General features: G+C 40.4%; 1 long non-coding RNA gene and 1 pseudogene across 1 annotated transcript; one reads left to right on the top strand and one right to left on the bottom strand.

Moving 5' to 3' along the window:
* Nucleotides 1-8,250: 8,250 nt before the first annotated feature.
* Nucleotides 8,251-20,083, bottom strand: LOC129537191 (uncharacterized). Its single transcript, XR_008681949.2, has 3 exons — nt 20,001-20,083; nt 16,418-16,467; nt 8,251-8,396 (listed from the first exon to the last, which is right to left on the bottom strand). It is a non-coding gene; the product is annotated as an uncharacterized LOC129537191 (long non-coding RNA).
* On the top strand, nt 16,694-19,223 carry LOC148777607 (uncharacterized; annotated as a pseudogene).
* Nucleotides 20,084-27,966: the final 7,883 nt, after the last annotated feature.

Below are 27,966 nucleotides of genomic sequence, written 5' to 3'. Positions count from 1 at the left end.
TAAACAGATCAAAACACAAAATTCATAGAAATACTATTAAAATTAAAAATAACAGAGAGTAAGCAAATTTCAGCCAGCTTTGTTGGGTGAATCCATTGGGCATCTCATGAAGACCTTCAAAACTGTTAAGAGGATAATTTCAAAATGGTAAAATTCTGACTCTCACTTTATCCTTTGGATAAAGGATAGACATATGTATAGATAAAGAATATTGAAATGAATTTATAAGTGGATACAGAACTGACTTTTTCACAGTAAGATAATACTGCCCCTCCACCAGATAGAATTTAGCTGCCTGCCTTTAGTCAAGAATTATTTGCGTAGAAATTGCTTTGCTACAACATACAGAGTTCTAAAATAGCCCAGTCACATTCTTGGAGACTCCAGCACTCCACTGAAAAAGGCTATCCAGTAGTCCTTTTTGCTGATTTCAACTAACCGTTTTCTTTTGGTCTTACTAACTCAATTCATCAACAGCAATACATTTTTTTCTAATTTTTATTTTTATTGGAGGCTAATTATTTTACAATATTATATTGGTTGGTTTTGCCATACATTGACATGAATCTGCCCCGGGTGTATGAGTTCCCCCTCCCGAACCCCCCTCCCACCTCCCTCCTCCCCTTATCCTCCCTCTGGGTCATCCCCGCATACCAGCCCCGAGCATCCTGTAACATGCATCGACCCTGAACTGGCGATTCGTTTCACATATGATAATATACATGTTTCAATGCCATTCTACCAAATCATCCCACCCTCACCCTCAGAGTCCAAAAGACTGTTCTATACATTTGTGTGTCTCTTTTGCTGTCTCGTATACAGGGTTATCATTTGCATCTTTCTAAATTCCATATATATGCATTAGTATATTGTATTGGTGTTTTTCTTTCTGGCTTACTTCACTCTGTATAATAGGCTCTAGTTTCATCCACCTCATTAGAACTGGTTCAAATGCATTCTTTTTAATGGCTGAGTACTGCAAGGAGATCCAACCAGTCCATTCTAAAGGAGATCAATCCTGGATGTTCATTGGAGGGACTGATGCTAAAGCTGAAACTGCAATACTTTGGCCACCTCATGCGATGAGTTGACTCACTGGAAAAGACTCTGATGCTGGGAAAGGTTGGGGGCGGGAGGAGAAGGGGATGACGGAGAATGAGATGGCTGGATGGCATCACCGACTCTGTGGACATGAGCTTGAGTGTACTCCGGGAGTTGGTGATGGACAGGGAGGCCTGGCGTGCTGTGATTCATGGGGTCGCGGAGAGTCAGACACGACTGAGCGACTGAACTGAACTGAATACTCCATTGTGTATATGTACCAAAGCTTTCTTATCTATTCGTCTGCAGATGGACATCTAGGTTGCTTCCATGTCCTGGCTATTATAAACAGTGCTGCGATGAACATTGGAGTACATGTGTCTCTTTCAATTCTGGTTTCCTCGGTGTGTATGCCCAGGAGTGCGATTGCTGGATCATATGGCAGTTCTATTTCCAGTTTTTTGAGGAATCTCCACACTGTTCTCCATAGTGGCTGTACTAGTTTGCATTCCCACCAACAGTGTAAGAGGGTTCCCTTCTCTCCACACCCTCTCCAGCATTTATTGCATGTAGACTTTTGGATAGCAGCCATTCTGACTGGTGTGAAATGGTATCTCATTGTGGTTTTGATTTGCATTTCTCTGATTATGAGGGATGCTGAGCATTTTTTCATGTGTTTGTTAGCCATCTTTATGTCTTCTTTGGAGAAATCTCTGTTTAGTTCTTTGGCCCATTTTTTGATTGGGTCATTTATTTTTCTGGAATTGAGCTGCAGGAGCTGCTTGTATATTTTGGAGATTAATCCTTTATCAGCTGCTTCATTTGCTATTATTTTCTCCCATTCTGAAGGCTGTCTTTTCACCTTGCTTATAGTTTCCTTTGCTGTGCAGAAGCTTTTGATTTTAATTAGGTCCCATTTGTTTATCTTTGATTTTATTTCCAATATTCTGGGAGGTGGGTCTTGGAGGATCCTAACAGCAGTACATTTTTACAAAATGAAAGGCAGATGTCATTAAATGTGTAGATTGCAGTCACACCATGTGGATCCGTTGCTTGGGGTCCACCATTCTTCGCTGCGTGGCCTTGGGAGACTGACTAAGTCAGGCATCAGCAAACAATAGCCTAATGGTCAAATCCAACCAATTGCCTGTTTCTGTATAGCCCTTTCTAAATGATTAGTGAATTCACAGAAGAATGATATTTTGTGACACATAAAAATCCAAACAAGAATAGCATTTTATGACACATGAAAATTATACAAAATTTAAATTTGGGGGCCCATAAAAAAAGTTGTATTAAAATACAACTTTATTCATTTGTTTACATATTGTCTACAGCTGCTTTCATGTTTTAAAAAGAAAAGCACAGGCTCAAAACAGAGTCACGTATGCTAGGCCACACATTAACCCAGAGCTTAATAACTAATCTAAGTGAAGCTCCAACTTCCCCCAGAAATGTAGTCTTAACCAGTCTATCAGGAATCTTCTGGTCAGCACCAATAAGGTAATCTTTCTCATGAAAGTGAAAATGTTAGTCACTCAGTCCTATCTGACTCTTTGCGACCCCATGGACTGTCCACAGAATTCTCCAGGCAAGAACACTGGAGTAGGGGGGCTTCCCTGGTGGCTCAGTGGTAAAGAATCTACCTGCCAATGCAGGGGACTCAAGTTTGATTCCTGGTTGGGGAAGATCCCACTTGCCACGGAGCAACTAAGCCTGTGCACCACAAATATGAGCCTCTGTTCAACAGCCCAGGAACCACAACTACTGAGCCCTTGTGCTGCAGATACTAAGCCCTTGTGCCCTAGAGCCTGTGCTCTGCAACCGGAGAAGCCACGGCAATGAGAAGCCTGTGTAGTACGAAGAAGAGTAGCTCCCGCTCACTCCAACTAGAGAAAAACCCAAGCAGCAGCAAAGACCCACAATAGTCAAAACAAACAAATAAATAAAATTAAATTAAAATACTCGAGTAGGTAGCCATTCCCTTCTCCAGGGTTCTTCCCAATCCAGGAATGGAACATGGGTTTCTTGCACTGCAGGCGGATTCTTTACCATCTTAGCCACCAGGAAAGTCCTTTCTATCCCCTAAAGGAAGATTAGCTAACTCAACTACTAAAACTTTGTTTTCCCAAAAGGAAAAGGACCTAATCTGAAGTAATTTTTTTTTCTGTTTATGACTTCCTTGTCCTGCCTTTGAAACTCCTTCCCTTCCCATAGCCCTTTGGAGCTCTCCTTTACTTGGTAGGTGGGATGCTACCTGATTTATGAATATTTAACAAAGCCAATCATATCTTTAAAACTTAAAGGTTTTGTTTTCAGGACAGATTTGGTGACAGCAGTGGGATATGAAGTGAATGTCTGATGGCATTTGGGACGACAAGAAATACAGGCGTGGTACCCGTGAACCTGAGTTCATTATCCTTCTCATCATTTTCGAAAGCTGTGGTTAAGTTTCTCTCTTTGTGTCGAGCTCCCGATCTACCCGGCTTTCTAGCCAGTTCCCTATATTTCTAGAATCACTAGTTCCACAATCAGAGCTCCTGGTAGTTTGAGCCATAATTGCCCATTTGATTGGAAATTCCCAGCCCTTGACTCTGTTCCCAGATTCCTGAGAACTGCTGGTAGCAGCTGTGATTCCTCATTTATTTGGAATCACTTTGCAACTTTCATTTGAGGCCTGCTTATTGAATCCTTTCTCCCAGTCCCAGGTTCCATGTTGGGAACTGTTCATGGTACACACAGACCCTTTTTCTTGGCCAAACTGCGGTAAAGTGCATATATTTGTTTGTCTTGCATAGGTAAAGGCCAGCTAAAAGAGATTGGATCTTTAATTTCTAAAGAACGAAGCATGCTACCTTCCAGCACACCTGTTGATTTTATGTCCAAGAGCTATAATCCTGGAAGCTGTAAATATCCACAAAAATAGGAAAAATATTATTAAAACAACCTAGAATTACAATGGCCATTATGGTGAATGCTCCAATTAGATATAATCATTCATTTAGGAAGTGCGTTTGAAAGTACAGTTTCCTGAATTAAACAGAATGGGATACCTATTTGAGTTGGAATACAGAAACTTCCAAAAGTCTCCAAGATCCAAAGTAGCTTCATATAAAGACTTGTTAAAATAGGTTAATAAAAAATTAAAAATAAAAGAGGTACCTAAAATAAAAGACAACAGGACCAACATGACACTGGTCCCCTCTATCCTTCTTTGCCTCACATTTTATGATTCTGTCTAACTGCCTTTCCACTCTGAAGAGACTGTTAAACAGAATTAAACGGATTACTTTAAAATAATACTTTTATTAAACAGTTACTTTTTAAGATAAAAATACCTGAGGTTGCAGACAAACCACCTCAGGTATCTTTCTCCCCTTGGTCAAAGACTGAACTAAGGATCATAGTTAGGAAATTTCCTAAACCTATGGAGGATCCCCAAAAGGTTTTTTTTTTTTATGAATTTAAACTCATTATTGGGGCCTACAATACTAGGATGCTAGAACATTATCAGCTTGTGCATGTGTTCATAGGACCTGGTGAAGCCCAAAATCATGAATGCAGGAAACAAAATGACAAACCCTGAGACTGATATTCAGACTTGACCATAAAAAGTTCACAAAATAGCAAATGACCTTGTATATAAGCCATTCCTAGAGTCTCCCTTGCCTGAACTGATCGGTCTATTATTCAGTCATGCAAACAAAGGAAGGTGGATCTGTGGCAGATTTTTAGAAGCCCTAAAGTCTTCACTTAGAAGCCCTCTATCTGGGGCATTCCAGGTTGCCTAATAAGTAGGGTCATCTAACATGCTCTAGTTGCCTATTTGTAAATGATTATCACCCGAGATTAGTGGATTGATTTTTTAAAAAGGCATAAAATGAGAGGGCGAGGGTGCGATGATTTGGGAGAATGGCATTGAAACATGTACATTATCATATGTGAAACAAATCGCCAGTCCCGGTTCGACACATGATACAGGATACTCGGGGCTGGTGTACTGGGATGAACCAGAGGGATGGGATGGGGATGGAGGTGGGAGGGGGGTTCAAGATGGGGAACACATGTACACCCGAGGCGGATTCATGTCAATGTATGGCAAAACCAATACAATAATGTAAAGAAATTAGTCTCCAATTAAAAGAAATTAATAATTTTAAAAAAGACATAAAATAGAATGAAGGGGAGCCCAGTCAGATTGAGTTCATGATCATAGCTGAGCATTTTAAAAAATATTTATTTATTTTTATTCAATTATTTATTTGACTGTGTCAGGTCTTAGTTGCAGTACATGAGATCTTTAGTTGTGGCATGTGGGATCTAGTTCCCAGATCAGGGATAGAACCCAGGCCCCCTGCACTGGGAGTATAGAGTCTTAGGCACTAGACCGCCAGGTAAGTCCCATAGCTAAGTATTTTGAAAGGATCTTAGAGCAAGACCATAAACAAAAATCTGCCAAGCTGTTGGCCTTATAGTTATTACAGCTGCAAGGCTAGAGATCTAAGGTAATACCGCAGCCTCTTATATTACACCCTTGTAGGGGTCCACCATCAAAATGCTGGCCTAAGGACATTTGTCTCATTTGAAATCGACCGAGACACTAGACAAAGGATTAGGCTCCAAGGTCCTATGCAAATTCTTCATCTTTAGTGCCCCCATATCTGTTCCCAAGGGAGGGCCCCTATATGACTTGTTCCCAGAGTTGATGAGACTCCAAGAGATTCTCCAGCAAACTGTAAACTATTACCAGCAGCTTCCCATTAAAATTAATGGAAATCTTGCTTAATTCTAGTTGATATTGAAGTTATGCCTTCTACTTTAAACCCCACTCTTATATGCCAACAAATCTCTCAGAGTGGAAAAAAAAAGCAAATCATTCCTTATACCAGCCCCTACAACACATAGATCTCACTGGTTAGGAAACCTAATGGATGGGGATGGAGATTTGTCTAGGGTTTAAGCACTATTAACAAGATAGTTTCTCAGTTGTTTCATACCCAAACACCCTTTTGTCCTAAGTCCTACCAGAATCAAAATGGTTCACTGGTGTAGACCTTTGTTCAGTCTTTTGCAGCATTCCTAGGTCCCAACAACCAAAATCTATTTTCTTTTACTTGGAAAAACTGTTACCAAACTGAACTTGGGTCCTCTTGCTCATGAGAAGCAAAGCCAAGCTACCAACAACAGATTATAGTGAAGGAAATTACATTTATTGCAAGGAGAACAAGTGGCTCATTCTCAAAAGACTCAATTCCCCAGTGGCTTTCAGGGGAGGATTTTTTAAAGGCAACTTTTGGGGTGAGGGTTTACAGCTCATGGACGTTCTTCTTACTCTTCATGGACTGTTCTGTGATAACAGTCTTAATCAACAACCTTATGGTTCCAATCAGCCTGGGGTCTATGGTCACAATGAGTCACTGTCCTTCACCTGGGTGATAGTTTCTACAGAACAACTCAAATGTATGTATCTGATTAGTCCATATATGTCTTAAGCGAACTAGGTAGGACTCTGCTTTATCACTGAACTCTTGTCTAGGCTATCATAACTTGTTTAAATGGCTTTTCCTTTGTTTTTGCCTTCTCTCACTTCCTTAATTAGCAACTGCTTGAGTCTGCTTGTTGGATCTCAGGGAAGGCCTAGTAGACTAAAGCCTTTTCTACAAGCAAGAACTAGGGGACAGAAAGGGGCTTTTGTACCTAGAAAGCATCCTACTCATTTTAAACCCTCCCCTTTTCTTTGATGCCCCCCAATTCTGAGGGAAACAAAGGCAAGACAAGAAAGGAAATAAAGTACCATAAAAAGGAATGAAATTGTGCCGTTTGCAGCGACATGGACAGACCTAGAGATGATCACACTAAGTGAAGTAAGTCAGACAGAGAAAGACAAATATCATATGATATCACTTATATGTGGAATTCCCCCCAAAAATGATACAAATGAACTTACATACAAATCAGAAATAGACTCACAGAAATAGAAAACAAATTCATGGTTACCAAAGGGAAAGGGGAGGGGGAGGGATAAATTAGGAGTTTGGGATTAATATATACGCATACTGTACACAAAATACATAACCAGCAAGGACCTATTGTATATCACAGGGAAGAATAATCAATATTTTGTAATAACCTAGAGGTAAAAGATTCTGAAAAAGAATAGATATGGATATACATATATACACATATATATAACTGAATCATTTTGTTGTACATTTGAAACTTATACAACATTGTAAATTAACTACACTTCAATTTTAAAAAAAGAAAAAAATAGAACAAAGTAACTCATCAAGGGAACTCGATGTCAGGGGAACTGGGTTCACAATCAGTAATATACCTGGACAGTAATATACCTTGTGCCTCGGGGAGTCACTAAAGCGCGTTCTTATTTCTCCCTATTCCCCAAGATGTAAGCTCTCTCCAGTTCCCTGGAAATCAATCCTTTTACAATATTAGATGACCTTCTATTGTGCTAAATTACCAAAGAGGCATTCATAAAAGATTAGCTGAAAAGGTACATAAAGTTACTAAGGAAAAATTGTAATTCTCTCTAGATACTGCTCATTAAGTAGGTCACAACATAAGCACTAAAGAAATCCAGCTATCTCAAAAAAGGATTAAGCTAATTTAAGAATTTCCTAGACACACAAATAAGCAAGAGTTTCATGGATTAACAAACTTGGTTGGTTATTGTGGCTATTCCTAATTTTTCTCTATTAATTTCCCCACTCTAGGAACTTAACTAAACTTTCAGCCTTTGAACCCCTTATTTGGGAAGATAAACACAGGCAGGCTTTTATAAGACTAAAACAAGCTCTGCAAGAACCACTGCCTTAGGGCTTCCTAATGATTCAAAACATTTCACCTTATTTGTGCATGAGAGAGAACCAGGCTCTGGAAATGCTCATGCAAAGACATGGTAATAAACACAGGCCAAGGGCATATTGCAGAATGCACTTGAGTCAGTCACTCCTTCCTGTTGTTGTTAAATTAGTAGAAGCCTCAGCAGACCTAATCCTAGGAAATAATGTTTACTTAACAACCTCTTTACTGCAGTCCAGAGTTGTCTTAACTCTAAATTGACACAATTCTCTGCAAGCAGGTTTAACCTCCTATGCGATTCCTCCGCTTTCACTTCCTAATCGGCATCATAAATATCGCAACATTCTTTAAAAACACACACACACACACATTTTATTTTGTATTGGGTATAGCTGATTAGCAATGCTGTGACAGTTTCAGGTGAACAGCAAAGGGACTCAGCCCACAGGAATACATGTATCCATTCTCACCAAGACTCCTCTCCCATCCAGGCTGCCACAGAACATTGAGCCAAGTTCCTTGCTGGTTATCCACTGTAAATATAGCAATGTGTACTGTGTTAAATGTTGCAATATTCTCAATCCTGCTGCTTCACTTCTTCTACCCTACAAAGGTGAGCCCCATGACTGTGAGAAAATAACAATGTCCCTTTTTGTGACACTGAGTTCTGATTTACAAGACACCCCTTTAACCAATCCTGAGTTAATCCTGTTTGTTGATGGGACATACTGTAGAAATGACTATGGAAATTTCCAAGCTGGTTATGCTATTACTATCCAACATGAACCACTTGAAAGAGAAAGCCTCCCACGTACTGAATCAGCTCAATAAGCAGATGCCCTTACCAGAGCACCTCAGCAGCTATCTGAGGACACACTGTTAGTATTTATACTGACAGCTGGTATGTCTTTGGGGTCATCCATGATTTGGGGATGTTATGGAAACCAAAGAGTTTTCCTACTTCCTCTGTGACCCCAATCCACAGTGGGCCACAAGTAGATGACCTTCTTACTGCTATTTTCTTCTCTTCTGAAACTGCTGCCTTCAAAACTGACTCGTACTAAAAGGCCTGAACCTAAGTGAGTATCAAGGGAAAGTCCTATGAGGGCAGCAGCAAAAAAGTCTATAAAGATTATGGCTCCTGAGGATGAAGTCCATTGCACCTCTGCAGAATGACCCCTTGTTGCCAGACTTTTGCCTTCCTGAAGTCCTGGTAATGTGGCAACAATCTGCTCCTGAATCAGAGAAATTAAGATGGGCGAAGAGTGGTTGTAAATCAAATGAACTGTCAGGACTATGGGAAACCCAAGATGGCCACTTGTTTTTTTCTGACCCCGCGGAGATCCCATTTTTCAACTTTTGCTTTCCACTGCCCATCACAGCGTATTTGAGATAACTCGATCTGTGAACAGACATTGGTGGGGAGACTTCGATAAAACTGCAGAAGTAGTAACGTCTGGCATGTCAGGTCCATAATCCTGAAAAAACTATTTAGGCCTCAGACCTCCTTCCTCTGCATCCTTGGAGTATCTGTGGCTGGACTTTTTTCAGTTGCCACTTAGCATGGTTGATCAATATATTGTTATTATGTGGGTGTTTTTCAAATGGACCCTTCCACTGGCACAAGGCTGATGCACTAACGGCGGCAAAGAAACTATTAGAAAATTTATTTTCCACCTGGGATAGACTTCCACTACCTCCAGTGACTGAGGTACCCAATTCACAGGACAAATCATATGAGCCGTAATGAAAACTTTGCAAACTTTTTGGAATTATACCGTCTGTAGCACAATTAATCATCAGGCAAGGTCAAAAGAAAGCTACTGGACTTCTTTGGCCTAAGGTAATACCTCTGGACTTGCCAACTGTATGCAGTACCCCTCTGGAAAACATAAACTCATATCTCCACCTGTGATAGTCACCAGTAGACCATTAGTATGCAACTTTCTTCTGACTCCTTGCTGTCTCATGCTAGTATGACCAGCTGCTGCTGCTGCTGCTAAGTCGCTTCAGTCATGTCTGACTCTGTGCGACCCCACAGACGGCAGCCCACGAGGCTCCCCCATACCTGGGATTTTCCAGGCAAGAGTACTGGAGTGGGTTGCCATTGCTTTCTCCAAGTATGACCAGATACTGTAAGTCTTATGCTAAAGCTCATCATTGACAGGCTGAAGTGGCTTTCCCAGATCCCAGTTCAAAGGATCCTATTGGTCACAGTCTGGAGTCTGGTGACTAGGTATTCTGGAAACAACATAAAAAGACAGCCCTCTAGTCCCATTAGAAGGAACCTTACCAAATGTTTTGACCACCGACAGTACCTCAAAACTAGAAAGCATTGAGCCTTGGGTACACATTTCGCTCATGGTTAAAAAAGGCTCCACCTGACACCTGGTCCTGTGCACAGACTGGAGACCTCAGAACGAATTGAGGTAGGAGAAAAGTAGCTGATTTTAAAGTAGACTGCTTCTACCTTAGATGCTGGACTGAGGCTTCATACTTTAAACATGGAACCTTTCCACCTTTTTATTCTTCTCTTTACTCTATATTGGCCTGGAAGGTAACACCCTCATCCTATCTCTCAGGTTTCATTGTTAAGAGTGGGGAGAAAAAACATTTCTGATTACTGGATTTGTTATCAAAGTTTTCAATCTATTTATGATGCCTGAGATTCTCTGATCCTCCCTGTGACCTATTTCTCTTCTGTACTTGATGTAAATGCAAACTATGATCAATGCTTTCGTGCAAAGCCTCTTGTGCGTTAGTCACTCAGTTGTGTCCAACTCTTTGGGACTCCATGGACTGTACCCCACCAGGCTCCTCTGTTCATGGAATTCTCGAGGTGAGAATACTGGAGTGGGTTGCCATTCCCTTCTCCAGGGGATCTTCCTGACTCGGGGATTGAACCTGGGTCTCCTGCACTGCAGGCAGATTCTTTACTATCTGAGCTACCAGGGAAAACAAAAGTCTCTTACTGAGCTCAACTTTTGCAGCCAGAAATTGTGCCTTGTTTTTCCTTTCTCTCATCTACCTGTGTGTACCCAATTAGACACAATTACTTTTGTAAATCTTAGTACATTTGCACTCCCACATTCCCATGATTATTTGAATCAGATTTGGCTCCACCCATTAAGAGATCTCAGTCCCTGTAAATGAATCCATTAAAAGTACCTCCTTAATGGAAATGGTTGTGCCCCAACAGGGTTTGTCTCTGTCTGTGCTGGTTATCATTCTTCTTGGGCCAAGAATGCCTAGGTGGCTGACGCACAGGCAGGCAAAGCCTCAGGTTATCCAACGGGGCCTCTTTGCCTTTCACAAGCAAACTAAGACTACCCCATTGGTTGATTCCCCTGAATTTCCATTGTCAAGTTAGACAGGACCCACCAGGAAGCGCTTATGACTCAGGGTCTTCCTCCTTTGGCAAAGCCACCTTCTCCGGTTAGGAGTAAATGCAAATGAGGACGTGATCAGAAGTCTCTCCTTTCTTTTTTTTAATACAGCCTTCTTTTCTTTTTTTGTGACTGCACTGCACATGCATGTGGAATCTTAATTCCCTGACCAGGGATGGAACCCATGCCCCTGCATTGGAAGCATGGAGTCTTAGCCACTAGACTGCCAGGGATGTCCAGAAGTTTCTCCTTAACTCGTGAAGTTACTGCAGATTCCATTGCTAAGACAATGGCTGTCCAACAAAGACCCTTAAACTCTGTGGCCAAAGTTGCTCTCGACAATAGTATGATCCTTGATTATCTTTTAACTGAGCGAGGAGTCTATGCTATGGTCAACACCATCTGCTGCACTTTTGGAAAAGTTGAAACTCAATTAAACAAGATGACTGAGCAAGCCACTTGGCTTAAAAAGGTGACTCATTAAATGAGTCTCTTCTTTGATTTACTTATTTTGATTAATTTCGGTCTCTGGACATTGTGAATTATCCTGCTTATTAGAATCATTATAATTTCCCCTATGTGTTGTATTTTCTCAAAAACTTTAAATGCAAGTCCACAGCCACTAACCACCAAGAAAATGATCTCTGAAGGCCTGAACCATCAGAAAAGAAAGAGAATAACGAACTTAAAGATTGTGAGCCTGAAGCCATGACCTGTGCAAAAATGTCATAATTTATAGAAATGGAAACCCACTCCAGTATTCTTGCCTGGAGAATCCCATGGACAGAGGAACCTGGTGGTCTACAGTCCATTGGGTCACAAAGAGTTGGACATGACTAAGTGACTAACTTTCTCTTCTCTATGCAAAAGAACAATACAAACTGTGAGCATTCAGAGCAGCAGCTGAGAGTAGTGCTAATGCCTTAAATTTTCATCACACCTCTCAGATAAGCTGAAGGGGCATTGTTTAAAAAAAAAAATCATACCAATATGAAGTCACTTATGGACCATGCCACCAAATCAGGGCTTAATACTTAACCCATGAAACTTCAATCTCTCCTAGAAATGTAGTCTTTTAAAAAATTATTGATTTATTGATTTTTGGCTGTGTTGGGTCTTCGTTGCTATGCGTGGGATTTCTGTCGTTGTGACCAGCAGAGGCTACTCTTTGCTGTGGTGTGTGGGCTTCTCATTGCAGTGGCTTCTCTTATTGCAGAGCATGGGCTCTAGGGCACACGGGCTTTAGTAGTTGGGATGCACAGGCTTCTTGCTCCTCAGCATGTGGGATCTTCCTGGACCAGGGATTGAACCCAGGTCCTCTGCCCTGGCCGGTGGATTCTTAACCATTGGACCACCAGGGAAGTCCTAGAAATGTAGTCTTAACTGCTCATCCAGGAATATTCTGGTCAGCACCAATGAGGTAATCTTTCACATGGCCCTCTCCATCCTCCAAAGGAAGATGAGGTAAGCCACCTAATATGGCCCTTTTATCTTAAAAGGGAAATGACCTAATCTGAAATAATCCTTTTTTCTGGTTGTGACTTCCTTGTCCTGTCTTTCAGGAGCCCTTTGCAAGGCTTGCTAGATGTGACACCGCCCAACTTGTGAATTGTTCAGTAAAACCAATTAGATCTTCAAAATGTACTCAGTTGAATTCTGGTTTTTAACACACACTACAATACAGAGTAGAGTGGTTGTGACAAAGATCATCTGGTCTGCAGAGCCTAAAATGTTTACTATCTAATTCTTCACCTACAAAAAATAAAGGTTGCGAACCTCTGTGTCCTTCTGTACTAAACTCTTCTAAGCTTTGTTTTGCTTGTCTGTAAAATGAGGGTAAATATGGCATTTCCATATTAGAGTTGTGGTGAAAATTGAGATAATGCATGGAAACATCATAGTGCCTGGCATATAGTAAGCCCTCGATATATGTGTATGTGTGCTCAGTTGCTCAATAAGTCCTAGCCACTCAGAATCCTTGCCCCAAATTGTGTATGCTGAGAAATATAGATGCTGGGGTATTATAGATGTTATAAATTATATAGAGAGATGCTATAAATTGTTACAAATGCTGGTGTTCCCTTTTGGTATCACTAAGTTAGGCTGTGATAAGCCTAGAATTGTCTATTGTAATACCTTGCTCCCTGCCTCTTCCATTAAAAACAAAAACCACTAAACTAAATGTACTAAATGTAGCTTACATTTATTGAGCACATTTTATGTGTCAGACACTATGATGAGTTCCTTATGTATATATATAATCTTATTTAATCTTTATAACAACATAAGTAGTATTATTTCCCCGATTTTACAGATATGAAAACTGAGGCTCAAAAGCAGTTAGATAACTTACTTTAGGTTAAGTGGTGGAGCAGATTCAAGGCTCGATAGTCATATTGAAGAGCCATCAGACTATCCTGCCCCCAACATGAAGGACACCCACCCACAATAAAGGGAATGAATCTGCTCTACTGGAGGAGGCTGCCTCCTGAGGGGCAGGAAAGAAAGAACCCAACAGAGCCTACCTCTGTTGGCCAATCATTTCGTTCCGTTTTGTTTGACTGAAGCTAATTTGAGTTCATTTTCTGCTGTCTGAGATGGAAACAGGCTGAGGAAAGTAAAAGACATGAGCGTTTTCTTCTAACAACCCAGAGATGTAGGGAAAGATAGACACACACACACACATGAAACGCTGGGTGTTACAGTAAAGGCATGTTTTGAATGCCATGAAGGCACAAAGAGGGGATTTTAACAGTGCCAATTTCGGAAATCCTTGCTGTGTGCCTTCCGTGTGGCAGGTGCTGAGCGGGATGCCCTTCGGTCGATTTCTTTATATTTCAAGTGTGATGCAAATTATTGGATTCAGCTTTTGGATCTTTTGTTTGCACCTTTTCTGTGTTGGCTATAGAATGCCCATGTGTTCTGGATAGCACTCATGATTGGTCCATCTGTGATGCAGCGTTTCTTTATAGTTTTATGGTGATTGTACCATGCCAAAGATGCTGCAGTGAGGCCCACAAATAGGCTAGGGAATGCACTTGTTAAAATATAAAAATGTAATTTAAAAAATGTCATGGGTGTCTTTCCACTAATCAGATTATACATTTGCTCAGATTTAAAATACAAACTTATTAAAAGAAGGCCTCAATTATATCTCCCTTTCACAATGCAGGTAGCTCTTTAGTCACAATTACCTGTTGTTACAAAATGGTACACAAATAATTGCACTCATAATTGTCTAATTGCAGGCTGAAAATGAAGGGCAAGCTATAATTTGTTCTCAGATGTCTGAGGCTGCTTGTCACTAGCTGTTGGTGGCACAAGTGATTGCATAGCTTGCTCTTGCCTATGAAAGTGACATTGTCTACTGGGCGTGAACTTCTAGAGCAACCCCCTCATTACCTCTATCAGAATGTGCTTTTCTCTGAAGAGACCTTTTATTTTCCCTATCGACTTTTCACATGGTACTAGCTTACCGACTTTCTATGCCTTGCTTCTTTGTTCAGATTTCTTTAAGAATCATCTTAACTTTCAGTATGTGTATGTGCTTTTAAATTCCATTTTAAATTACTTTGTTCATTTCTCGCTTTCTCAATTTTTTCTCACGTATAGTCAGAGTGGAATTTTTTCCTCTTTTGGGAGAGGTGAACATGGGAGAGAAGTATTACTGTTTCAATAGGATCAATGTGTTCAAATTAGGAAAAAAAGTGGAAATCTCAGGCTTCCCTGGTGGTCCAGTGGATAAGAGTCCCCATGCCAATGCAGGGGACGCAGGTTCAGTCCCTGCTCCAAGAGGATCTCATGAGACTTGGGGCAACTAAGCCCATGTACTACGACTACTGAGCCCATGCTCGAGAGTCCTGGAGCTGCAGCTACTGAAGCCCGAGTACCTAGAACCTGTGCAACACAAAAAGAGAAGCCACTGCAGGGAGAACCCCGCATCCCCAACCAGAGAGCAGCCCTCACTCGGCACAACTAGAGAACGCTTGCTTGCAGCAGTGAAGACCCAGTGCAGCCAGAAGTAAATGAATAAATAAACCTTTTTTAAAAAAGTGGAAATCTCTAATAACAGATTTATCTTATAGGGAAAAAAAGCAGGGGTCTGAAAGTCTTCCTTGGTGGCTCAGATGGTAAAGAATCTACCTGCAGTGTAGAAGACCCTGGGTTGGGAAGATCCCGAAATGGCAACCCACTCCAGTATTCTTGCCTAGAGAATTCCATGAACAGAGGAGCCTGGAGGGCTATAGTCCACGGGGTCGCAAAGAGTTGAAAATGACTGAATGACTAACACAGTGATAATCATGGGCATTCCTGAAGCAGGATTCAAGTAAGAAGTTCTGTTTTTTTGTGGTGATGTCACTATTACTCATCCACAGGACTGTGTGGGAAAAAAGGAGAGTAGGCATAAATAACAATAAAACAAGCATCCTAATTTGAGCACTTTGTTTTTGCAAGAGTGCAGTCATCAGCTGGAAGAAATGACAGCAGCTCTGAATGCGGTGATTTACTCAGCATCTAAGTGGAATAACTGAGATGAAAATTCTGAATATTACCTCTGGGTCCAGAGCACCCCCTCTTTCCTTATCTGCTCACCTCCATCACCTCTAAGATGTGTTCACGTCCATGATTAAACAATCACTTCCATGATAAACTATCTTCCTTCTTTTGAATTACTCTTAGGATTTCTGCTCTACAAAGTACTGAAACTTAATTTTCTTTCTTCTCAGAAAGATATCTTTTTCATTCAGGTGCGATGAAGTCAAAGTGTCTGGGGAATGAAGTTCCTACAATTAAATGTGCTATTTCAATTACGGTTTCTCACTCAGAGTCTTACTTTTTTGAGTCTAACTTCTGTGTCTATTCTTTTGATAATCTCTATTGTGTCACCCTTGTGTGTGTGTGTGTGTGAGTCACTCAGTCATGTCCGACTCTTTGTGATCCCATGGACTGGAGCCCACCAGGCTCCTCTGTCCATGGTATTTCCCTAGTCAAGAAAAGTGGATTGGGTTCCCATGCCCTTCTCCAGGGGATCTTCCCAACCCAGGTATTGAACCTGGTCTCCTGCATTGCAGGCAGATTCTTTACCATCTGAGCCACAGGGTAGCACCCTTATGATATATAAATTCCATTAAGTCGGTCTCTCGTTGGCCGCGGCGCAGGGCACTCACTTTCCTCTGTGCCGGATCTTCCGCCCGCGCGTGCGCAGTATCCTGCAGACCTGGAATGGAGTGAAATGATTGACCGAGAGTTCTGGGGTCACTTCCCATGACTGATCTTACCTGAGAAGGAAGGCCAGAGGAAGCGGAAAGCAAGGAGTCAGAAATGACTCATTCCGAGGACTTGAAATAGCTCTGCTGGAGTTCCATCACGTGCACTAGCTTTGTTGGTCGTCATGCCTTCTAAGGCCGACTTGACTTTGGATGCCAGGATGTCTGTTACTAGCTATGTCTCCACAAGACACCCAGGATTTGATGCCGAAGAATCCAGCATTAGAAGATGTATTCCCAAAAGCAAACCTAGGAATATATCTCAGAAACTTAAATTTAATGAAAGACATGGAATGTATGAGGGTGTATGAAAGACAGAGAGGATGTTTATATGGACATAAAGAAATGGAGACAGTTACACATAATGCTAAGATTACTGCAAAAAGACATGAGCAACCTGAGTCAAACTGGGAGAAACACCAACTTCAGACTTCAACATCTGCGTAGAAGTGCAAGTGTTTAAGAAAAGATTTCCGTCCTTTTTTGAAACATACGTGTTCTTGAAAAGGAAAGGGGGAAAATCTGGAAGGTAATCTAGTCTCTACTGCAAATACTCATTCAGACAATCCTGAATGTAGGCTTCGATTAAACATACATTCAAGCATGTCTGAACACCTACAATTTAACAGTGAGTGGGAAAACTCACAATCTAATCAATTTGAGGGATCCATAAGCAGGGGGTCATTTTTCTTCCCCCAACAGATATTTTCTCTCCATTCCAAGATGTATAATGTTGATGATAATAGAAGAGATGCCATCCAAGCATCATTGTTCAATACATATTGTGATATGGTTAATACACAACAACTTCCTACGTGTAATAAAATGAGTCAGACCTTAAGTAAGAGCTCCAGCTCCAATAATCACAAAAGCATTTATGCTGGACTGAGAAGGTATTCAATCAATGAAACTGGGTATATGGTTGAAGGAGACTCAAACCTTATAAAACATCAGGGACCTGAATCTTCAAACAAGGATTATAGAAGTAATAAATTTAGAAATACCTTTGATCAAATATCAGGTTTTTTCACTAGATAAGAGTACTTGTACTGGAGAGAGGACTTGTATTGAATATGATAAGGTTTCTAATCAGTCTTCAGAACTTATTCAACAGGACATTGTTCAGAATCCACAGAAAGAAAACAAGTGTAAGATATGTGGGAAAGTGTTTAGGAACTCATCCAATCTGAGTAGACATAAGAAAATTCATACAGGAAGGAAACCTTTCAAATGTACAGAATGTAAGAAAGCATTTAACCATAGCTCACTTCTTACTCAACATCAGCAAATTCATGCTGGAGAGAAACCTTATAAATGTACAGAATGTAGCAAAGCCTTTACTTACAACTCAGATCTTATTGAACATCGGCGAATTCATGCTAGAGAGAAACCTTATAAATGTAAAGAGTGTAACAAAGCCTTTCGTCATTGCTCATTTCTTACTCGACATCAGCGAATTCAAACTGGAGAGAAACCTTATGAATGTACAGAATGTAGCGAAGCCTTTATCTGTTACTCACGTCTAACCTACCATCAGCGAATCCACACTGGAGAGAAGCCTTATAAATGTAAAGAATGCAACAAAGCCTTTGATCGTTGCTCAGTTTTTACTGCACATCATCGAATCCATACCAGGGAGAAACCATACAAATGTAAAGAATGTGGCAAAGCCTTCATTAGGAGTTCAGCCCTTACTGAACATTCAGTTCAGTTCAGTTCAGTCGCTCAGTCGTGTCCGACTCTCCGCGACCCCATGAATCACAGCACGCCAGGCCTCCCTGTCCATCACCAACTCCCGGAGTACACTCAAACTCATGTCCACAGAGTCCGTGATGCCATCCAGCCATCTCATTCTCCGTCGTCCCCTTCTCCTCCCTCCCTCAACCCTTCCCAGCATCAGAGACTTTTCCAGTGAGTCAACTCGTCGCATGAGGTGGCCAAAGTATTGGAGTTTCAGCTTTAGCATCAGTCCCTCCAATGAACATCCAGGATTGATCTCCTTTAGAATGGACTGGTTGGATCTCCTTGCAGTATAAGGGACTCTCAAGAGTCTTCTCCAACACCACAGTTCAAAAGCATCGATTCTTCGGCGATCAGCTTTCTTCACAGTCCAACTCTCACATCCATACATGACCACGGGAAAAACCATTGCCTTGACTAGACGGACCTTGGTTGGCAAAGTAATGTCTCTGCTTTTTAATATACTATCAAGGTTGGTCATAACTTTCCTTCCAAGGAGTAAGCGTCTTTTAATTTCATGGCTGCAATCAGCATCTGCAGTGATTTTGGAGCCCAAAAAAACAAAGTCTGACACTGTTTCCACTGTTTTTCCATCTATTTCCCATGAAGTGATGGGACCAGATGCCATGATCTTTGTTTTCTGAATGTTGAGCTTCAAGCCAACCTTTTCACTCTCCTCTTTCATTACCGAATTCATACTGGGGATAGACGTTATAAATGTACAGAATGTGGCAAGGCCTTTATTACACGTTCTAATCTTACTGAACATCGGCGAATGCATACTGGAGAGAGACCATATAGATGTACTGAATGTGGCAAAGCCTTTGGTTGCAACACAATGCTTACTCGACATCGGCGAATGCATACTGGAGAGAGACCTTATAAATGTACTGAATGTGGCAAAGCCTTTAGTCAGAGTGCTCATCTCACTAAACATCTGAGAACACACACTGGAGGGAAACCCTAGTAATGGAACAAGTGATGGAAGAGGTTTGCCGTAAACATGCATGAAAAACACAAGAGTTAATGTAAGAAACCAATCGGAATGATGTAACAAATATGTTCAGTTCAGTTCAGTCGCTCAGTCGTGTCTGACTCTCCGCGACCCCATGAATCACAGCACGCCAGGCCTCCCTGTCCATCACCAACTCCCGGAGTTCACTCAAACTCATGTAGAAAAGTATTTAATCAAAAGTTAAATCGAAAGAAATATCAGAGTTTGCATACTAAAAAAATAAATAAATAAATTCCATTAAGTCACTTTTAGAGATATTGGAAGGTGATGGGCAATAAAAGTTGGTAGAAAAAACATGATTAGAATTAAGAGTTTCTCACAAAACACTATTCTTATCTTTTGGCAAAATATTACTGAGTATAATATAAATGTCTCTACTGAATATATCAGTCAGCGTTCTAGGTTGCAGACTACAGAATTTACTCTAGCTGTTGAAGCAGGAAGAGATTTATTAAAGGAACATTAGGCATGGCAACCGCTCCACATTCTTGCCTGGAGAATCCCCATGAACAGAGGAGCCTGGTAGGCTATACTCCATGGAGTCACAAAGAGTTGGATACAACTGAGCGACTAAGCACAGCACACAGGCAGCTCACAGATTCACCAAAGGAGACAGAGAACAAGGATTTGATGCTACACAGTCAGGAAAAAAGAGGCTAGGGAAAGCACAGTCAGAAAAATACCGCAGCATATCATAGAACCTTTCTAGAGGGACACCATTGCAGTTACCTTCCAATATTCAGCATTCATGATGTAAAGAATCAGATGTCAGAACCCTCCAACAACCTCAAGGGGAGAACTGGATGCCCCACTTTACTTCCCAGAAAATTTGATCTCCCTACATGAGGCTGCCTCTTGTGAGTCATTTCCACATGCAAATCTGTGTGGAGAAATCTGATTTGTGGAAACTGGGTCACTTGCCTACCTCCTAGCTGTGAGAGAGTCCGAGAAATACATCTCACAGCTTTTTATCCTCTATCTATAGCAGAGGTTGGAATTTTTTTTTTTGAAGACTCGATAGTAGGGGACTTCCCTGGCAGTCTAGTGGTTAAGACTTCACCTCCCAATGCGGGGGGTGTGGGTTTGATCCCTGCTTAGGGAGCTAAGATCCCACATGCCTCATGGGCAAAAAACAAAGACATAAAACAGAGACAATATTGTAACAAATTCACCAAAGACTTTAAAAATGGTCCACCTCAAAAAAATCTTCAAAAAAAAAAGAATGAAAGATCAGATGGTAAATATTCTAGGATTTGCAGGACTATGGACTCTGTCACAACTATTCAACTCTGCAGCTATAATGCAAAAGCAGCCATAGATGATACAGAAACAAATCAGTCAGGATATACTGCAACAGAACATTTTTCTATGGACACTGAATCTCATAAAACCTACACGTCACAAAATATTATTTTTTTGATTTTTCCCCAACAATTTAAATATATTAAGAGCCCAGAAATAAACCTTCACATATATGATCAACTGATTTTCAACAAGGGCACCAAGACCATTTGATGGAGAAAGGATAATCTTTTCAACAAATGGTGCTGGAAAAAAGATATCAACATGCAAAAAAATGAAACTGGACCCCTTAACTTACATCATATACAAAAGTTAATTAAAAATGGATATAAACTTAAAACATAAGAACTAAAACTATAAAGCTCTCAATCCTGGGTGTTCATTGGAAGGACTGATGCTAAAGCTGAAACTCCAATACTTTGGCCACCTCATGCGTCGAGTTGACTCACTGGAAAAGAGTCTGATGCTAGGAAGAATTGGGGGTGGGAGGAGACGGGGACGACAGAGAATGAGATGGCTGGATGGCATCACCTACTCGATGGACATGAGTTTGAGTGAACTCCGGGAGTTGGTGATGGACAGGGAGGCCTGGCGTGCTGTGATTCATGGGGTCGCAAAGAGTCGGACACGACTGAGTGACTGAACTGAACTGAACTGAACTTAGAAGAAAACATAAGGGAAAGTCTTCATACATTACATTTGGCAGTGATTTTCTTGGATATGACATCAAAAGCACAAACAACAAAAGTAAAAATAGATGGATTGAACTTCATCAAAACTGGGAATTTTTGTTCAAAAAGACATTGTGAATAGAGTAAAAGGGCAACCCACAGATTACTAGAAAACTTTATAAATCACATCTCTCACAAGGGATTAATATCCAGAATATATAAAGAATTTCTAAAGCACAACACAAACAACCCAGTTCACAAATGGACAGGATGTGAAAAGACATTTCTCCAAAGAAAATGTATAAATAGCCAATAAGCATATGAAAAGATGCTCAACATCACTTAACCATTGGGGAAATGCAAATCAGAAACATAATGAGAGATCACCTCATAGCTATTAGGATGGCTATTTCAAAAAACAAAAACAGAAAATAGTAAGTGTTGGTGAGAATGTAGAAAAGTTAGAACCTTTGTAAACTGAAAGGAAAATGGTGTAGCTGCTATGGAAAATGGTATGTCAGTTTCTCAAAAGGTTAAAAATAGCATTAATATATGATCCAGAAATCCTACCTTTGGATATTTACTCAAATAAATTAAAATCAGGGACTTGAACAGATATTTGTATATCCATTTCTATGGTAGTATTTACTCATGTGCAAAGGTTTGTTTTTTGTGACTTCTAATACTTTATTACTAATAAAGCTTGAATCAGATGCACTTTCTTGAGATCAGAGGACTTGCTATGGGATTTCCCAGGCAAGAATATTGGAGTAGGTAGCCATTCCCTTCTCTAGGGGATTTTCCCGACCCAGGGATTAAACCTTGGTCTCCTGCACTGCAGGCAGATTCTCTACCATCTGAGCCACCTGAGAAATCCTACAACGTGGATGCACCTCAAGGACTTTATTCTAAGTCACAAAGAATTTAAAAAAAACCTATAATTCCACTTATATGTGATATTGTAATATTGTGAACTACAAAAATAAATATATATATATTTGGTCTTCATCCTCATTTCTGGCACAGAGGTCCTAAAACCCTTGGAATTTTCTAAGTGATGAGAATTATCAAAGTATCTTTTGTTATGTTGGTGAGGTTACTTTTTAAACACATCTAAGGAAGGGATTAGGGTTGCCAGGAGAACCGATCGTGTAATTAGAGAGTTAGGCCTATTAGTCCTACCTCCTTGACCTCTGGGAAACTGAGAAGTGCTGGAGGTTGATTCAATTGCCAGAAGCGACAATCTGGTGTCCGTAGATTGGCTTTGCTGTGAAGTGGAAGAGCGAACCTGAGTTCATTTGGGGAACAGTAGGCTAAGGCAATAGTGCCCCACTCCAATACTCTTGCCTGGAAAATCCCATGGACAGAGGAGGCTGGTGGGCTGCAGTCCATGGGGTGGCGAAGAGTCGGACACAACTAAACGACTTCCCTTTCACTTTTCACTTTCATGCATTGGAGAAGGAAATGGCAACCCACTCCAGTGTTCTTGCCTGGAGAATCCCAGAGATGGCGGAGCCTGGTGGGCTGCCGTCTATGGGATCGCACAGAGTCGGACACGACTGAAGTGACTCAGCAGCAGCAGTAGCAGCAGCAGGCTAAATTTGGCCTGTGGGCTGTATGTAGCTTGCCAACTACTGTTCTGTAGTAGGAAGATCAGCTCGCCAAGCACTCAAGTGAGTGCACAAACTCACCATATCTGCCACAATGAGTAACAGAATATCCTCCTACTAGTCAGTTATATTTATTTGCTCTTCTTGAAATTAAAGTTTCCCTGCACTTTAAACTTCAAGAATTTCTTCAACTTCTGTCCTCAACACTTCTGTATATTCTTTTTGATGATTTTGTTTCCTTTCACCCCAGGCAGAATATTCTTTTAAGACTCATCCCTATGTCTTTTTCTCTTGATTCCATCTCTTCTTTCTCCTAGATTTCTTCTCCTTTAATCTTCTCTTCCTCTCCACTGCCTTCTTTTTCTTAGCAACAACTCTGCCCTATTTCCTTTAACAGAAAAGAACTTACATTCAACCTTGCCTGTCCTTCAAGCTACTATTTATCTCTTTTATTCTCTAACATTAATTTCTAAAAGCATAGCTTCCACCAGCATTACTAAGCTAAACTAAAAAGAGAAATATCTTTCTTTCATTTTTTAATTTACTGTGGTCTGATTTCCTGTGAACTAAAACATCCTTTTAAAGGTATTTCCTGACTAGGAATCCAACAGGCTCTGCTCAGTACTCCCCCATTCGAACTTTCTGCTGCATCCAGCAGCACGTTCCATGCTCCCTTTCAAATCCATACACATTTACTGGGCAAGAACCACCTGCCAGGCCCTGTGGTGGGTGCTAGGACACACTCTCCACCCGCTCTTATCTCTATTCCTAAGGTTCCCCTGAGGCCCTTCTGTTCTTGCTCTCTATTCCTTTCCAGGTAATTTAGTGACACCCTTGATATTGAGAAGTCCCTGGTGGCTCAGACAGCGTCTGCCTGCAGTGCAGGAGGCCCAGGTTCAATCCCTGGGTTGGGAAAATCCCCTGGAGAAGGAAATGGCAACCCACTCCAGTACCCTTGCCTGGAAAATCCCACGGACAGAGGAGCCTGATAGGCTATAGTCCACAGAGTCACAAAGAGTCGGACACGACTGAGTGACTTCACTTTTCTTTGGTATTGAGAACTTACTCTATACCAAGCCAGTTCTAAGTGCTTTACATGGATGAACTCATTTGATCTTGAAACCATCCCATGAAATAGATGCTGCTGCTGCCGCCGCTAAGTCACTTCAGTCGTGTCTGACTCTGTGCGACCCCACAGACAGCAGCCCACCAGGCTCCCCCGTCCCTGGGATTCTCCAGGCAAGAACACTGGAGTGGGTTGCCATTAACACCTAAATATCTCCATTTTACAGATGAGAAAATCAATGTACAAATAGACAGTTCTATCGCTAGTAGGCTGCTGATAAGGGATTCAAACCAGGCAGTCTGAATGTAGGATTAAATCTCTTTACCTTTGACTGCTTCTCCTTCAGGTTCAAATATTCCCTCCATGCTGACTGACAAACTCAGAGCTCCAGCTTTAGCAAAGCTCCTGGCTAGGTCATCCCTTAACATTTGTGAGGCCCTGACAAGAGAACAAAATCAAGGCCCGTGTTCCAGACGTCTGAAACTTTAAGTTACGAATGAAGCTATCGACTGTTGAATAAGAGCATTCTATCATTCTGCTCTGACAAATATACCTTCTTCACAATCTGTCAAGTTTTGAATATTTGGACACTATGGAGTTCATGCTGGAATATGGCGGCACTGAGTGAACTGGCTCTAACCCTGGCCTGCCCACTTCTTTTCCTTGTCATACTGTGCATACATGGCTTGACATCCTAGCTCAGTCCAGGACCCCCCAAACACTCGGGATCTCGGGCTTAACCTACTGGTAGCTCTGTTCACCTGCAGCTATGTGTTTCCAGGAAAGAAGCTCGCGTGAGTCCTGGACACAGGCTCAGGGCCTGTGGGGCTAGAATTCTAAGCCATGGATCCCTTATCCAGATTGGCTCTCTAAAGCAGCCTTCCTCAGTCTGTCGAGAAGGATGTTCCCCCTCGCCACTTCCCTCTTTCAATCTGTTACAGATAAATACTTCTTTTAATATAATAAAAATGAGTTGCTAGAGAATAAAACAGAAAGGAAGCAGACTCAGAGGTACAGAGAGCAAGCTAGTCACCAGCTGGGAAAGGGCAGAGGGGAGGGGCAATAGCGGGAAAGGAGGAGAAAAAGGGTTATTATGGACTTAAATCATGTATGTGAAACTTCTGAAAATTATAAAGCACCATAGAATTTAAAGAATCTTTCATTCAATTAAAAAATGAATTACTAGAAAAGTGAGATAAAATACATACAAAATTCAAGTATATATTTTTATTATTAGATTCATTTATTTCTAGATTGTTACACATAAAATTATTTTCAATAAATATATAAGAGCAAACATAAAAGAGGGGAAAAAACTACAAAAATTGAGCATATTGTTCTTTAAAGTGTGTGTATAAATGATTGACCTTATAACTCTTGGTTATTCCAACGTCATAAATGAAAATTTTGAATGAAATAGGATCCCCCCCATTAGGTGTTATATGCTCACTTTAAATAGGACCACTAATATCAATATTTAAGGGTTTTAAGAAGACAAATGAGCTTGCTTACTTACTCTTCAATCTTGGTCAGGTTGATGGTCACACACCTCTTGTAGAGAGCAACATATATATTAAACTGTTTCTGTGCTTTGTTTTATTAATATTCGGAGTAGGGAAACTAGTCTCATAGGGTTATTTTGACAGAATAGAAGATGATACTTCAGAGTAATTTGAGCAGGCTTAGGTTTCTCGTTTTTAAATTTTATACAAATCAGAGCAAAGTTCCTCCTCAGTCCTTCATCAATAGCCAGTTGGACTGACTTATCTCTGGAATCATAATGAAATCTAAATATCTTCCTATGAAAGATTTCGGATCCTCAAATTTCCTATTTAGTTCGGCTGACTTTTGCAGCAAAACTTTTGAAGGGAGCAGTATGCTGATTCACATTCTGGCACCAGTTCCTTAAGCAGGGTAACTAACCCAGAATGCTTTCCAGTCATTGCAGCTGTGGCATCAGAATATAATCCTACACAAAATCCTAACTCCAGACACATTTATGGACAATGTAATCCTTTATAGTTTTATACAGTTCACAGTTGTGTTTATTAGCCATGAAGTGAGAAAATAAAAGGACTATTTCTTCCTATCATGGTCATGTTTAAACCATACACATACTAAAAGGATGGCCAGATTAATAGCACTTGTGTATTCATCTACTTTCAGTGAAAGATACTTTGCTAGTTTCATATTTTTCCTGTGAATTAGCCTTCCATATCATTAGTCAGTTCCTGAATATGTTAAACTATAATTTCACTGGAAAATGGCATTTGAGCTACCTCCTTTGCTACTATATCACCCAACATTTCTAAAGCAACATCTTTGATAGACTTGCATTCATGTCTTGGCAGCTGTATATATGCCTGGTCTTAGCAACCCTAAATACAACATAAAAGAAGCCCGCCAAGCTGCTTATATGTGAACTAGTTAACATCTGCCTTTGTCAGTTTTTTAATTCAATACTATTTCAAATAATTCTCTTTTCACTTATTGCTTACATATGACATGCAAAAGTCACTTAAGTTTTGATGATTTCATTGCTTCATTAGTTGGTAAATTTCTATGGATAATATAGTGTAGTTTTAGCACTTAATCATCAATTATGGCTGCAAACTGAACTCAGTATATAAGGGCTCATACTTCTAAGTAAAGCTAGTATGAATCATTTTGGTATTCATTGGTTTACTACTACTAACATTTTGAAATATGTCTTTTCCTGAAAAAGAAGTCCTGAAAACTTGTTTCCTAATCAGTAAATTAGAGTTAAAAAATAAATGATATAAAGTTTACTTCCATAGAATTACTATTGTAAAAATAGCCATACTATCCAAGGCAATCTCAGATTTAATGTAATCTTTATCAAATTACCCATGACATTTTTCACAGAACTAGACCAAATAATCCTAAAATTTATATGGAACCATAAAAGACTCAGAATTGCCAAAGCAATCCTGAGGAAAAAGAACAAAGCAGGAGGCACAGCCCTCCCAGACTTCAGACATTACTGTAAAGCTACAATAATCAACACACTTGGTATTGGCACAAAGACGGACATATGGATCAATGGAACAGAATAGAGAGACCAGAAATAAACCCACAGACCTATGATCAACTAATCTTCTACAAAGGAGGCAAGAATATACAATGCGAAAAAGCCACTTCTTCAGCAAGTGGTGCTGGGAAAGTTGGACAGCTGCATGTCAGTCAGTGAAGTTAGAACACACCAAAAATAAACTCAAAATGGCTTAAAAACTTAAACATAAGACATGACACCATAAAACTCCTACAAGAGATAATAGGCAAAACATTCTCTGACATGAATTGTACCAATGTTTTCTTAGGTCAGTCTCCCAAGGCAATGGAAATAAAAACAAAAATAAACTAATGGGACCTAATCAAACTTATAAGCTTTTACACAGCAAAGGAAACCATAAAAGACAAAAAGAAAAAGATTACTTATAAGATGGGAGAAAATATTTGTAAACAATTCAAGGCATAATTTCCAAAATATACAAACAACTCATGAAACACAACCCAATTGAAAAATGTACATAAGACCTAAAAAGACATTCCTCCAAAAAAGACATACAAATGGCCAATAGGCACATGAAAATATGCTCAGCATCACTAATTATCACAGAAAGGCAAATTAAAACTACAATGAGGTACCACCTTACACAAGTCAGAATGGCCATCATTAAAAAGTCTTCAAATAACAAATGCTGGAGAGGGTGTGGAGAAAAGAAAATCCTCCTATGCTGTTGGTAGAACATAAGCTGCTACAGCCACCGCTGAGAACAATAGAGAGGCTCCTCAGAAAACTAAAAACAGAATTACCATATGATCCAACAATTCTACTCCTGGGCCAAATATCCAGACATAACTCGAATCCAAAAAGATATATGCACCCCTACTTTCACAGCAGCACTATTCACAATAGCCAAGACATGGAAACAGTCTAAATGTTCATCAACAGATAAATGGATAATGAAGATGTGGTACATAATATACAATGGAATACTACTCAGCCATAAAAAAGAATAAAA

Source organism: Moschus berezovskii, chromosome 6 (genome assembly GCF_049115385.1).
Source record: "Moschus berezovskii isolate FMDL1 chromosome 6, NW_MosBer_1.0, whole genome shotgun sequence".
Lineage (NCBI taxonomy): Eukaryota > Metazoa > Chordata > Mammalia > Artiodactyla > Moschidae > Moschus > Moschus berezovskii.
This window is presented reverse-complemented; position numbering and strand designations above follow the sequence as displayed.